The sequence below is a fragment of the Palaemon carinicauda genome, chromosome 11 (assembly GCF_036898095.1).
Source record: "Palaemon carinicauda isolate YSFRI2023 chromosome 11, ASM3689809v2, whole genome shotgun sequence".
Lineage (NCBI taxonomy): Eukaryota > Metazoa > Arthropoda > Malacostraca > Decapoda > Palaemonidae > Palaemon > Palaemon carinicauda.
The window spans coordinates 115035783-115050490 of record NC_090735.1 but is presented as its reverse complement, the minus strand read 5'-3'; the positions used below and the strand labels follow the sequence as shown (position 1 = coordinate 115050490).

At 43.9% G+C, this 14708-nt stretch overlaps 1 protein-coding gene across 2 annotated transcripts in view; it reads right to left on the bottom strand.

Annotated features, from left to right (window-relative positions):
* LOC137650133 (protein ABHD18) overlaps positions 1–12962 on the bottom strand; it is a 131265-nt gene extending 118303 nt beyond the window's left edge. For both annotated transcript variants that reach the window (XM_068383278.1, XM_068383279.1), the window contains exon 1: positions 12888–12962. The gene's annotated coding sequence lies outside the window, so the exon portion shown is untranslated. The remainder of the gene's footprint in view (positions 1–12887) is intronic.
* Between the last annotated feature and the right edge of the window lie 1746 nt (positions 12963–14708).

The window sequence follows — 14708 nt, the reverse complement described above, 5'->3', positions numbered from 1 at the left end:
ATCAATCTGGCGAATGTTAATCAATGGTTAACGGTAGGGTATCGTGGTTACTGTCTAGTTGGAGAGTGCTCGCACATAGTTCCCTGTCGACAAGCCGTCGATGAGAGTTGTCGAATGTTAGCCGATCACTTTAGTGCGATGGCGAACGGCCAGTAGCGAGAAGTATGTTGTATACCTTCTGATCTAGGGAACTACGGAAGTATGTTGTATACCTTCTGATCTAGGGAACTACGGGCAGAGATTGACTAGTAAGTCCGAGTCATGATCTGCTGGCAAATTGCCGATGATTGGTGAATCAGCAGTCTGTGAGCCGACGGTGAGCTAGAGATCAGCAAGCTGACTATGGTAAAAAATCAGCGCTGAGCTAGCAATTGGCGATCTGGTGATCGGCGACCTAGCGATCAGCAAACCGTGAACTAGCCATCAGCAAACAGTAATCTAGAGATCAGACAGTTGATTCTTTCCTGTTTGCTAACGGTGGTCTGTCAAGGAAAAAAGAAACTTCAGAAGAGAGTGACCAAGGATTCCCCGTTTTGATTCCCCTTGTAAGATGGAATCTTCGGGATCTTGAATCCTCCTGTAAAGCCTCTTTCCTCTTTTCCCGGCGGCCATGTTATGCGTTTGCGGGGAGAGGAATGGGGCAATGGTGACCTGTCCAAAAAGGTTTATTCCTTTTTTCTGCCTATTGCGCGAGTTTGCAGGAGAGTACTGGAGCGATGATACACAGGATGCTGCTGGTGCTCAGTTTCTGCTGAATCGCAGGCAAGCACTAGCTCATTGGATCTGCGAGCACTGGCTCTTTGGCAAGAGGTGGCGCATTGGATCTGAGGCCGCAACTGCGCAGGAGGGCGCGGAAAAGCGCTGGCACGCAGTAAGGCACTGTGTAATTTTGTGCAGTTTCCCTAGAATGCACCAAAACGTGTGACAGGTTGCGCAAGGGCGGGTGCATTGACGCGTGCGAGAGTACTATTGGTGCGCGCGCAGGAGACCATCAGCGCCCGCATGCGGAAGAAGGTCGGCACGCGTGTGGAAGACTGTTGGCGCGCACGCGGAAAATCATCGGTGTGTGCGCGCGGGAGACCATCGGCGCCCGCGTGCGCGGAAGACTGTCGGAGGGCGCGTGCGCGAAGGTAGCACTAGTAGGTTGGAAGGTCAGCTGGCAGGACGACCAGAAACTGGGATGAGCCCTTTGGAAGGGCAAACATCCATAATGGAGACCGTAAAGGTCCGCGGAAGAGTCCAGGACCGAAATCCAAGGACTAACAGCGGTGTAAGGTTGCGTTGGTAGACCGGTAGGTCAGCTGGCAGGACGATCAGGAACTGGGATGTGGCCTTTGGATGGGCGAGCATCCACCGATGGGGACCATAAAAAGGTCCGCGTTAAGAGTCCAGGACCGAACTCTAAAGGACTACGTTGCAGCGCAAGGTTACGCTGGTAGGATGATCAGGAACTGATGAGCAGAGTGATCCTCCAAAGAGGTGTCTCTATGAGTGGCCTCTCTCGTGAACGAGAGAGGTGAACACTTCGTAGAAGAGAATTGAAGGTGCCCGTGATGACACCCATGAGGGCCAGTGGATCAGCAAACTGACCTTTAACAGTAGCGATCCTCCAAAGAGGAGTCTCTATGATAGGCGCCTCTTGCGAACGAGAGAGGTAAACACTTCATACAAGAGACTTGAAGACGCCCATGATGACACCCAGGAGGGCCGGTGGATCAGCAAGCTGACCTTTAACAGTAGCAATCCTCCGAAGAGGAGTCTCTACGAGTGGCCTCTCTCGCGAACAAGAGAGGTGAACACCGTAAAAGAGACCAGAAGACGCCCATGATGATGCCCATTGTGGGCCGGTGGATCAGCAAGCTGACCTTTAACAGTACCGATCCTTCGAAGAGGAGTCTCTATGAGTGGCCTCTCTCGCGAACGAGAGAGGTGAACACTTCGTAGAAGAGACTAGAAGACGCCCATTGAGGGCCGGTGGATCAGCAAGCTGACCTTTAACAGTGGCGATCCTCCGAAGAGGAGTCTCTATGAGTGGCCTCTCTCGCGAACAAGAGAGGTAAGCACTTCCTAGAAGAGATTTGCCAAGACCGTGCTCTGCCCCTGAAGAAAGAAAAACTCAGCAAGGGGGGAGAGAAGTCTGGGCGAAGGCAGCAACAGCAGTCGGAGACGATGAATTTATTAAGATGTGGGAAGTTTTCCCTCTGAAGGGAGAAACAACCTTACACCTGGGGAGGAAACTTTCCCTCGGAAGGGAAGTTGTCCAACCCCTGGAGGCAAACCTCCTTTAGGGTTTTAAGATGATCTGAAGTGCTGGTCATGTTGTCATGGGAGTACTTCTAAGAGAAGGGATGACGCCCATGACGACGTCCTCTGAGGGACGGCAGTGACAGCAGATTCCCTAGGCATGAACAGAACAGCTCTGCTTCATTGGCATTCTTAGTCAAACGAAGAAAACCTGCATAGTTAACTGGGAAAAAATAAAATTAATTATTTAACAGAAATTCCCTAAGAGGAACCCCCAGAGGGAACATCCTAGGGAGGAACTCCAAAGAGGAACCCCGAGGGAACAACACAAAAATGATATTTTCATTATAAAATAAATTTTTGAATATACTTACCCGATGAATATATAAATAGCTGACGTCTCCGACGGGCCGACAGATTCCAAAAACTCGCGAGTGATAGCCATGCAGGTTGCGGGTGTGCCCACCAGCGCCGACTATCGGCCAGATACCGCATATACTTCTCAACCACTCCAGTTCTTCTCAGTCCGCTGGGTCTCTTATCGGGGAGGAAGGGAGGGCCTTTAATATTATATATTCACCGGGTAAGTATATTCAAAAATTTATTTTATAATGAAAATATCCTTTTTAAATATTAAACTTAGCCGGTGAATATATAAATAGCTGATTCACACCCATGGTGGTGGGTAGAGACCAGTATTAATACAATAAAGGCGTATATGCTCAAGAGTTTTTTGACAAATATTTCATAAAAAACCAACTTAAGTATAGGTACCTGGTAAGGAAGCTGACTCTGATGATTACTCTGCCTCATTAGTCCGCTTTCCTCACGAAGCCAAGCCATCCTCTCAGGATGCTGAAAGACTCCCAGGAGCTGTTATATCCAGGGCGAACACCCCTATAACAGGACATCATCAATACCCTTAATCTGGGCGCTCTCAAGAAACAACATTTGACCACCCGCCAAACCAAAAAGATTGCGAAAGACTTCCTAGTCTTCCGTACAACCCAAGACAAGATTAAAAAACATTTCAAGAGAAGATTAAAAGGATATTGGGATTAAGGGAATGTAGTGGTAGAACCCTCACCCACTACTGCACTCGCTGCAACGAATGGACCCAGTGTGTAGCAGTCCTCATAAAGAGTCTGGACGTCTTTTAAGTAAAATGAAGCGAACACTGACTTGCTCCTCCAAAAGGTCGCGTCCATAATACTTCGAAGAGATCTGTTTTGCTTAAAAGCCACCGAAGTCGCTATTGCTCTCACTTCGTGAGTCTTGGCCTTAAGCAAACTACGATCTTTCTCACTTAAATGAGAATGTGCCTCCCGGATTAAAAGTCTAACAAAGTACGATAACGCATTCTTAGACATGGGCAATGAGGGCTTCTTAACGGAGCACCATAAAGCCTCAGAACAACCTCGTATTGGTTTAGTTCTAGCCAAGTAAAACTTAAGAGCTCTAACGGGGCACAGCACTCTTTCAACTTCATTAACTACGATCTCTGAAAGACTAGGTATTTCAAAAGATTTAGGCCAAGGACGAGACAGAAGTTCGTTCTTGGCCAAAAAACCAAGTTGAAGAGAACATATAGCTTTATTCGTCGAGAAGCCGATGTTCTTACTAAAAGCATGGATCTCACTGACCCTTTTAGCCGAAGCCAAGCTCACCAAAAAAAGTGTCTTGAGGGTAAGATCCTTCAGGGAGGCTGAATTTAACGGCTCAACCCTGTCTGACATTAGGAACTGTAGGACCACGTCTAAGTTCCAAGCAGGAGTTCAAATACGACGCTCCTTAGAGGTCTCGAAAGACTTAAGGAGGTCTTGGAGATCTTTGTTATTCGAAAGATCCAAGCCTCTATGTCTGAAAACAGAAGCCAACATGCTTCTGTAGCCTTTAATGGTGGGAGCAGAGAGGGAGCGAACATTTCTCAGATGCAGGAGAAAATCCGAAATCTGCGCTACAGAGGTACTGGATGAGGAAATAGAGGACTTGCACCAATCTCTAAATACCTCCCACTTCGACTGGTAGACCTTGATAGTAGATGATCTCCTAGCCCTCGCGATCGCTCTGGCTGCCTCCTTCGAAAATCCTCGAGCTCTTGAGAGTCTTTCGATAGTCTGAAGGCAGTCAGACGAAGCGCGGGGAGGCTTTGATGAAGTCTCTTTACGTGAGGCTGCCGTAAGAGATCCATCCGTAAAGGCCGACTCCTTGGGACGTCTACCAGCCATAGAAGTACTTCTGTGAACCACTCTCTCGCGGGCCAGAGGGGAGCAACCAACGTCAACCTTGTCCCTTCGTGAGAGGCGAACTTCTGCAACATCTTGTTGAGGATCTTGAACAGTGGAAATGCGTAAGCGTCCAGGTGAGACCAGTCCAACAGAAAGGCATCTATGTGGGCCGCCTCTGGATCTGGGACTGGAGAGCAATAAGTCGGGAGCCTTTTGGTCAGCGAGGTCGCAAAGAGGTCGATGGTGGGCTGACCCCAAGTCATCCAAAGACTCTTGCACACATCCTTGTGGAGGGTCCACTCTGTAGGGATCACCTGACCTCTCCGACTGAGACAGCCGCCAAGACGTTCAATTTTCCTTGGACGAACCTCGTCAACAGTGAGATGCCTCGATCTTTTGACCAGATGAGGAGGTCCCTTGCGATGACGAACAGAGCGTGGGAGTGAGTGCCTCCTTGCTTGGAGATGTAAGCCAAGGCCGTGGTATTGTCCGCATTCACTTCTACCACCTTGTTTCAAAGCAGACTCTCGAAACTCGTCAGTGCTAAATGAACAGCCAACAGCTCCTTGCAGTTGATGTGAAGGCTCCTCTGGTCTGTCGTCCAAAGACCCGAACATTCCAGACTGTCCAGAGTCGCCCCCCAACCCAAATCCGACGCGTCTGAAAATAACACATGGTTTGGGTTCTTGACTGCCAGGGACAGACCTTCTCGAAGATGTATATTGCTGTCCCACCAGCTCAGGCAAGTCTTGACTGGCTCGGAGATCGGGATCGAGACCGCCTCCAAAGTTTTGTCCTTGTTCCAATGGGAGTCTAAATGGAACTGGAGAGGGCGTAGGTGAAGTCTCCCTAGAGAGATAAACTGTTCCAGGGATGAAAGCGTCCCTAGGAGGCTCATCCAGCTTCTCACAGAGCAATGGTCTTTCTCTAGCATGAGACGGACTTTGAACAAGGCTTGCTCTATCCTGTTGGCAGACGGAAAAGCCCGAAAAGCTAGACTGCGAATCTCCATCCCCAAATAGAGAATCGTTTGGGAGGGAGTCAGCTGAGACTTCTCTATGTTCACCAATAGGCCCAACTCCTTTGCAAGATCCAACGTCAACTGTAGGTCCTGCAGACAGCGATGACAGGACGACGCTCTGAGTAACCAGTCGTCCAGGTACAGGGAGGCTCGAATCCCTGACAAATGTAGGAATTTTGCTACATTTCTCATGAGCCTTGTAAAAACAAGAGGAGCAGGGCTGAGGCCGAAGCACAGTGCTCGGAATTGGTACACCACATTCCTATATACAAACCTCAGATACGGATGAGAATCTGGGTGTATAGGAATGTGGAAGCACGCATCCTGCAAGTCGAGAGAGACCATCCAGTCTCCCTCTCTGACTGCTGCCAGAACGGATTTGGTGGTCTCCATCGTAAATTTTGTTTTGACAACAAACACGTTGAGAGCACTGACATCCAGCACCGGCCTCCAACCTCCTGTATGCTTTGGAACTAGGAAGAGATGGTTGTAAAACCCCGGTGATTGAAGGTCCGAGACTTTCACCACCGCCCCGCCCCCTTCTCTAGCAACTGAGACACCTGCAGATGTAATGCCTGTCTCTTTGACTCCTCTCGATACCTGGGAGAGAGGTCTATAGGGACTTTTACTAGAGGAGGTCTCCGTACAAAAGGTATTTTGTACCCCTCCTTTAGCAACCAAACAGACTCCCGGTCTGCACCCCTCTTCTCCCAGACCTGCCAGAAGTTGGTTAATCTGGCCCCTACCGCTGTCTGAGGACGTGGGCAGTCAGACTCTGCCACGGGAGGACTTAGATCCTCTCCTTTTACCTCTCTTACTATTGGCACGAGAGCCTCCCTTACTGGGAGCTCTGCCACGAAAGGGCGGGATAAATCTCGTCGCTGGAGTATCGAACTTAGGTCTAACGACATAAGAGGACGAAGGAGCAGCCTTACGCGCACACGTGGCCATCAAGTCATGGGTATCCTTCTGCACTAGAGACGCTGCGATATCCTTAATCAACTGCTGTGGGAACAGGGCAGAAGACAACGGCGCAAAGAGTAGCTCTGACCTTTGACAAGGAGTTACACCTGCTGACAGGAACGAACAAAGAGTCTCCCTCTTCTTAAGAACTCCTGCCGTAAAAGTAGCAGCGAGTTCATTAGAGCCATCACGGATAGCTTTGTCCATGCAGGACATAATCTGCACAGAGACATCACGGTCAGCCGAAGAGATCTTCCTACTCAAGGCTCCCAGCGACCAATCCAAGAAGTTGAAAACTTCAAAGGCCCGATAAGCTCCTTTGAGGAGATGATCTAGGTCTGAAGAGGACCAGCAAACTTTCGAGCGTCTCATGGCCAGACGAGGAGGAGAGTCTATGAGGCTTGAGAAGTCTCCCTAGGCAGAGGCAGGTACTCCCAAGCCGAGAACTTCTCCCGTGTCATACCAGACGCTCGCGCGAGAAGCCAGTTTAAAAGGGGGAAAAGCAAAAGCTGACTTCCCCAAACTCCTCCTGGTCATCAACCAGTCGCCTAGTAAACGCAAAGCTCTCTTAGAAGAGCAAGAGAGCACTAGCTTTGTGAACGACGGCGTCGAAGCAGCTAGGCCCAGCGTGAACTCTGATGGGGGCGAACGAGGCGCAGCAGACACAAAATGATCAGGAAAAAGTTCCTTAAAAATAAGCATGATCTTTTTAAAATCAAGAGAGGGCTGAGCAACTTTAGGCTCCTCTCCATCCGAAAAAGTCCCCAAAGGCATATCAGTTAGAAGGGGATCAACGACTTCCTCATCCGACGGAACTTCGTCCGACAACTGCCGAGTCTCGTGATACGGAGAGACATGTCGAGGAGGCAACGCTTGACAGGCTATGTCAACATGCGACGGAGCAGCAGCAACAGCTGAGGAAACGACGTCACGCCGCGGCTGCAAAGACTGAAAGTCTTGTGACTGACAAACAACAACAGCCTGAGTTGATTGCCGTTCGACATCACGTCGAGACTGCATTGACTGCAGGGTCTGAGCAGGAAAAACAACTTCTGACTGCGGTGACAGACTCTCAATGTCACGTCGAGGCAACGGAGTCGGTCGGCGAACGTCAGAGCGGGGCTGCGGTGACAGCTGCTGAACGTCAGTTCGAGACTGCGGCAAAGGGGGTTCCACGTCACGTGACTGACGTGAATGACGAGGAACACGATCAGCATCGCGTTTCAAAGCACTAGAAACATTAGCGCTAACATCATACGGACAAGAAAACACTCGTTTAGGCGACTGAAGGCCAGAGTCACGCTTATCGCACTGGCGAACCGCAAGCAAAGGATCATCGCGAACCTGTTCATGCTCGTAATCTTCCATAAGGGAGGAAAGTTTAGACTGCATGTCCCGCAGGACAACCCACTTCGGGTCAACGGGAGTCGGAACGGGCCGTGACGTCGGTAACGTCTGCGCAGGCAAAACATTGCCCCTACCGAGACCCTCGGACTCCGTGTTACGTTTTCGCTTAACAGGCGAACAGTCATCCGATGACTGCAAGTGGTCAGAGCTGCCCCAATGGCTACAGCCAGGATGCTGGACCTGTCCTGAAGGGACTGACTTGCGCTTTAAGGGCCTGGAAACCTTGCGCTAAGGTTTCTTATGCGACAAGTCGTCGGAGGACGAGGAGAACTTAGTCTCACCCGTCTTATGGTAAGGACGTTCTTGATGAGAAACGTCTGATACCAAAGAGGGAACGTCTGTACGTCGGTTTACACCTCTCGCCCCCTTAAGTCCTACGACATTACTTCTCCCTGGTGCAGGGGAGCCTGAAAGAGTTCTCGGACTAGGGGAGCGACAAGCACGAACAGACGAACCCTCGGTCGCAACACTAAACACATTTTGCGCACTTTCCACTTTACCACTTTGACACTTCAACAACTTAACATCGGACATAAGTTGGTTCCTGTCCGAGGCTAAGGATTCAACCTTTTCACCTAATACTTGAATAGCTAAAAACATATCGCGCATTGAAGGTTCATGAGTGCTAACAGGGGGTTCAGGAACTACCACTACAGGGGAAGGATTAGGTTCAGGGGCATGGGAGGAGGAAAATTCCAAAGATCTAGATGAGCTTCTCCTCACCCTATCTCTTTCGAGCTTACGAGTATACTTTTCATAATCTAGCCACTCGAATTCCGACAAGACCACGCACTCCTCACACCGATCTCCTAATTGGCAGGATTTACCCCGGCAATTAGAACAAACAGTATGAGGGTCGATAGAGGCCTTGGGAAGACGTTTGTTACAATTTCTCGCACACTTGCGATATACAGGAGAAGGGTCAGCCATTATGAACAACCAGAGAAAATCCAAATTAAAGCCAAGTTCATCAACAAGAAACACAAGCAAAAAAAGGGTTTCAAGAGTTTTATTGAAGAAACACACCAACACAGCGAAAGCCAATAAAACAACCAAAACAAAGTACTTCACCAATTCGGTAGAAAACTCGAGGTCTAAAGCGAGCGGAACCAATGTTGTCGGTGACACCGACAGAGAAGAACTGGAGTGGTTGAGAAGTATATGCGGTATCTGGCCGATAGTCGGCGCTGGTGGGCACACCCGCAAACTTCATGGCGATCGCTCGCGAGTTTTTGGAATCTGTCGGGCCGTCGGAGACGTCAGCTATTTATATATTCACCGGCTAAGTTTAATATTTAAAATTAAGTATTGCGCCCTTCCTTCCCCAGTCGACATCCACGGGAGAAGGGGGGAGTGGAGTAACTGTAATCAAAACAGAATTACAATTATTTAAATCAGCTAAGAATATTCACTAATAGTGATAACCACTGATCCTCCGAAGGGAAGTGTTCCCCACGGAGAAAAGCTGAAAAGTTAAAATACAATTATAATTTCACTAAAAATAATTGAGACAAACAATCGGAAGAGCAACCTAACCCGCGCACGGGAAAGGAGCTTCCCCAATAGTACACTGATGCTGTAAAGGTCAACGACCTCGAGACGAGAAAGACCGTAGTTAATCTTTGAGAGGCCACATTCCCTTCGCTCAGAAATCCATGTTTCCCGTAGAAAAATGGAAAAGGCGAAGACAATAGTTGAATGAAGAGGGTCCAGGCGCTGAAGATTCTCCTGTGACGGCAGAGTTAACGGTTATATGACGATGGGAAGACCGATGGACCAGAGAGGGAGAGGTCGTTCCCCACGAAGTGGAACTGTGCTGGCCTTGCTAATTTACACAAGTGTCGTTGTCCTATATGTATCACACACACAGCACAAACACTGAAAAGAAAACTTATCACATTTCTATACACATATATACACATATATATATACATAAACATTAAGAATGTTTTCATATATATACTGTACAAGTATCAGAAAAAGTAAGTTAAAAGACAAAAATTAATGGCAGTCCAGAATAGGCAAAGAGGGAGAGAGGAAACAACCGCTCTCAATCCAAGCCAAATAGTAAAGTGACTAAATTACAGGTGAGTGAACGGGAGTGGTAGCGAGCTACCCCCCTACCCCCGCTAACTAGCGGTGTGGATAGTTAACCCTTGCTAAATTTTAATGGCTTGTCATTTAAGCTCCGCCAAAAGTATAACCCCTAATAAATAGAGTGGTTTGTATTCCAGTTACAGAACAAATCTCTGTAACCATTCAGGCTTTTCCGACAGGTGGGGAAACAGGGCTTCTTGCCCACTCTCACCACCTGTTATTTAACTCCTTGTTACATTATTAACAGCCATCCAACTCAAGCAAAAAAGAAAATCCCTAATTAAAGGATGATAGTTTATATCATCAATAGCATTCATCCAACTGAATCCTTTAATATTTAATATTCATAAAATCTAAGACTTTTAAATACATTGGGACTTAGCCTCTGTAGTGTTTGGATGCTGTCTAACACAGTCTTCATCATAATTTTCCTTGACATCCTAAAGAATACCCTAGTACAGTAGCCTATACTGCATGCTATTAGTCTATATCCTAGAGAATGTCCAGTATTCTACAAATCATCAGTAAATATACTAGAGAATGCCCTAGTAACATAACCACTATTATTAAAGTAAAGTATTACCATTAGCATAGAAATGGAGAAGTCCATTTGGTTAACGTATGATAACGTCATTTCTAGCAAAACTGGAACTTGCTATAAAATGGATGAGACCTGGCTATTTTGTTATTTTTATCTGTATGACTAAATAGAGGCTGGAAAATGATAACTTCCATATTGATTGACTAAAATGTGAATACCATATCATTTTTCAAGTCTGTTGTTTATTTATGGGAGACTGATGGTAGGTTGCGGCGCATAAGTTGCTTGCATTCGCTTTAAGTATCTGTTCTGTTATTTATATAATATAATCCTTCTCTGGCTTTTTTAACTAATTAAGAGCTTCCAAGCATTTATGCATAAGCTCCTGGATGTTGTTTTACAACAGCTCTTTCTTTGCCCCTCATTTTCTGTTTCATTGTGACTATCATCAGAAGACATCTCCCTAGGAGAAGTTCAATCTATCTCAAGATTTAGTGTTATTTTAACTAAAGTATTTTGATACTAAATTATATTGAAGACTCTCTTCATTCAATATGTAGCTATTGTTACTCATCTAAAAGTAAAAAATATTAATGAAATAGTGGCTCACATGGGTAGTGTGCACAGCACATATATGTACCACTTGCCTGAAATGAGAAGCAATGAGATCATATTTATTTGTGAATGAAGCAAACCAAATACCCCTGGTGAGATGTGATATAAATTATAGGTAATTAAGATATTTCAATATTGACTCAAGCCGATGGCGTGCACAGCACATCCATGTACCGCTTGCTAGAACAGAGAATCCATAAGACGATATTTATCTGTAAGCAAAGCAAGCCACGGCTGACCAAAAATCATTTGAGAAACGATGAATCATAAGTAATTATATTTTCATTTCACACCACACACATGAACCATAAAGTATATTTTTCGGGTAGTTTGTAGCGCTACGGCCAATCGTCCTAATTTGCTTATTATCGCTCCGACTGTTATCTTGTATAGAATAAAAACATTTGGAAATGGTCTACGGATCTTAAATATGTTGTGTAAGGGGGGGTCCGGGGGGGCACAGCCCCCCTGGGTTAGGACACGGCTTTTAGCATAGGTTAGGTGGGTTTTTTAAGTTAGCTTCTCCCACCAAAATCGTTTTTAGAATGACGGCCACAGTTCAGAATATTCCAGTTTTCTACGGGATCTGGCCGTCACCCTACAAAGGCTCCTATTTTTCCAACTGCTTATCTTGTTTATTATACATTTCTGACCATTACTATTTCTGCAAATCACTTGCTTTTGGTGCTTCCTCACCCTAAAACCTGTTCCCCACTTTGATCGCAAGTACAGTAATTGTTGTTATAAGTCATAGTCAGAAATGGATACACAATATAACTAATAGGAAATACAGGTTTCATTGTATATTATTCCATGGTAATGTAACCTAGGAAAAAAACTACTGTTTCTTATAGAAAAAATTACGCTCTCTTCGAAAATGACACTCGTTCCCGTCGCAAATTAATAGTTTCAGAAATAAATATACATCTATATCCTCCAATAATGGGGGACCCCCAGTGGGAACTCGGGGTTTTGGGTGGGGAATATAACTAATAGGAAATACATATGATTCCTGTATTTGGCTAGAAATTTAAGAACAGTATCATATATTTACCGTACATTCTAAAACCAACAGGATGGCCATTAAATCCTAATAAAAAAAGATAAAATTAGCACAGCCTACATAATTATCAGTATGGATAACCCATAATAAAACTAACCTATTTAATACTTACCTATATGATATCAGTGGCAGATACAGTAAGTCTTTGTCTTGTTTTATAGGTTATATTGTGCTAGACTTTGCTACCAGCTTATCAGTAACAGTTTCACAAGCATGGTCAGAAGACCGGACATTAGCCAAAAAGTCTAAAACACCATACATAGGAATCTGTCAGTTTTTCTTTATTGCATGCTAGCTTTGCTTTAAAGCAAAATGTCTGAATTCCTTTCAATATTGGACATTTTTTTTTCAGAACGTTACTTTGGTCACGTACACAAACCTTGGTTAACCTTGTCACTACAGTTATACTTCTCAATTAGTCCATAAAGTTAGTCTACCTGAATGAAAATATCCAAATGAAGTAAAATATAACATCGAATCAATTGTGACAATCATAAAACGAGAAAAAAAAAATAAATAAGATTTAAACAGCCTTAGACAAACCGACTGTCACCCGATCGAATGTATTCAAGAATATTCTCTTGGCAGTATCATTATATCTTAGTTAATTTAAACTTATGCTTAGTTAAGGTTATAGCTCCGTGATAAAATAAGCACCCAGTACATATTTTGTATAAGATAAATTAATAAACAAAAATATATACATACAAGAATAAAGAGCTACAATTACAGTGTAGTCGACTTCTGTCGGCAATCTTTTTGTTGTCAATTGTGATCATGGAGAGGAATGGCGTTCTTCTTCTTTTCTCTACCCTAGCAATTAACATCAAATATATTATATAAAATTAGTATATATCTTGTGAAAACTAGCATGCAGTCATTCTTGATACCATAACTTAATTCTACATTACATCCTATATCATAATCGTAATATGCAAGAACGAATCTGGTTATCTACCAGCACGTGTGTCATAACTGAACTTTATATTGGTAACATTTATTACAGGCTATGCCTATGTTTATTTTTTCGAATTTAAAAATAAAAAAATATTCATAATGTTTTTCCTTCAGTATATCTTCATGAAATTTGACAAGAAGGTATACAATGGGACGTTGATTCTTCGGCGAAAAGGAGCAATTGCTTTGGGCAAGTTTTTAGTCATGAGATCAAAAGAAATTTCATAAATTATCAAAACCCAATATAGATCTGTCCTCAACCATAATAAATTTCAAGTAAAATGTTTCTAACATTTATATAGCCTTACAGTTTCTAATCAGTTACTAGCTCAATATATTTGAACATATCTTAAAGACAGATTATGTAATTGTACATTCTTATTCTCGTGTAGCCTATCTAGATATATAATCTTTTGGTCGATTTTTGCTAAAAATATAAAAGATTAGTCTGAAACATGACTTTGAAAAAATCTCAGCGTGATAAAATGTAACATGAGCCCTTGTTAATTTGAAAAAAAAAAAAATTTCGCAGCTTTAAAAGTAAATTTCAAATCCCTGTTGTATCACGAGCAATTGTTTTAGATAATGACGTTTGATCCATGTGGGCACTTAATCGCTGGAGAACAATCATAAGAGATAAGTGTACACCAAAGCATAATGATTCTGAGTTGTTGAAATGAAAGCTAAACGCCCAAACCACCAAATGGAAGTAACCTACCCCTTAAGTCTTTTACAACTAATGCACTAGCAGTTATAGATTCATCAATTTGATTAGAGAGAAATTCTTACATACAAGAGTTAGAAAAGTTACTTATTCGAAACGAAAATAAATATAAGAGGAAAAGTTTTCAAATTATTACAAATGGTAGGCTACATTTACTCATTCCTTGCAGATATAAATTAAGAATGTGGAGGGGTTTTTCTTTCAAAACAAGCATGAAAAAAAGTTAGTGTAGAAAAAAAATATAATTAGTAAATCATCTTGTTTGATTTGATGGGCCTGGTTCCTCTAACCATTTTCTAGTAGTGAATAGGGGCATGTTTCTACCTATATGGATGGAAAGTTGTTCTATGGTTATGGTCATCATTGTCAGATAGGTATTCAGTGCAGGATGTAGGGGTATCACCATGGGTTCTTGGTGAAGAAAGATGAAGCTGATTGATATATATATAGCCTCCATCAGAGAGTTAACGTAATAATTGATAAGGTTTTCTTTTTTATATTACTCTGTATTAGTTTGAAATCAACCTCTTCCATTGAGTGCCACATTATCTATTTGGAGGTGTGGGTGATTATCATTTCAAATTTCTCTCGTCGACAGCCTCCTATTGGGCATTTATAATGGGAGATTAAATTTTGCTTCTTCAGTGTGGTTGTAAAAGAGCTAGATTACTCTTTTAAAAAATCAGTATTGCAAAGTTTCTAGTGGATCAAGGCAACTCTTTCACCAAAAGATGCTGCAAATAATAACATTTGTTATTATGATTTTCAGAGGATTGTTTTATCCTTCCAGTATTTAAGATGTGTTGTGTTAATGTGAAACCTTTTTATCTGTTTCACTTGTACTACTG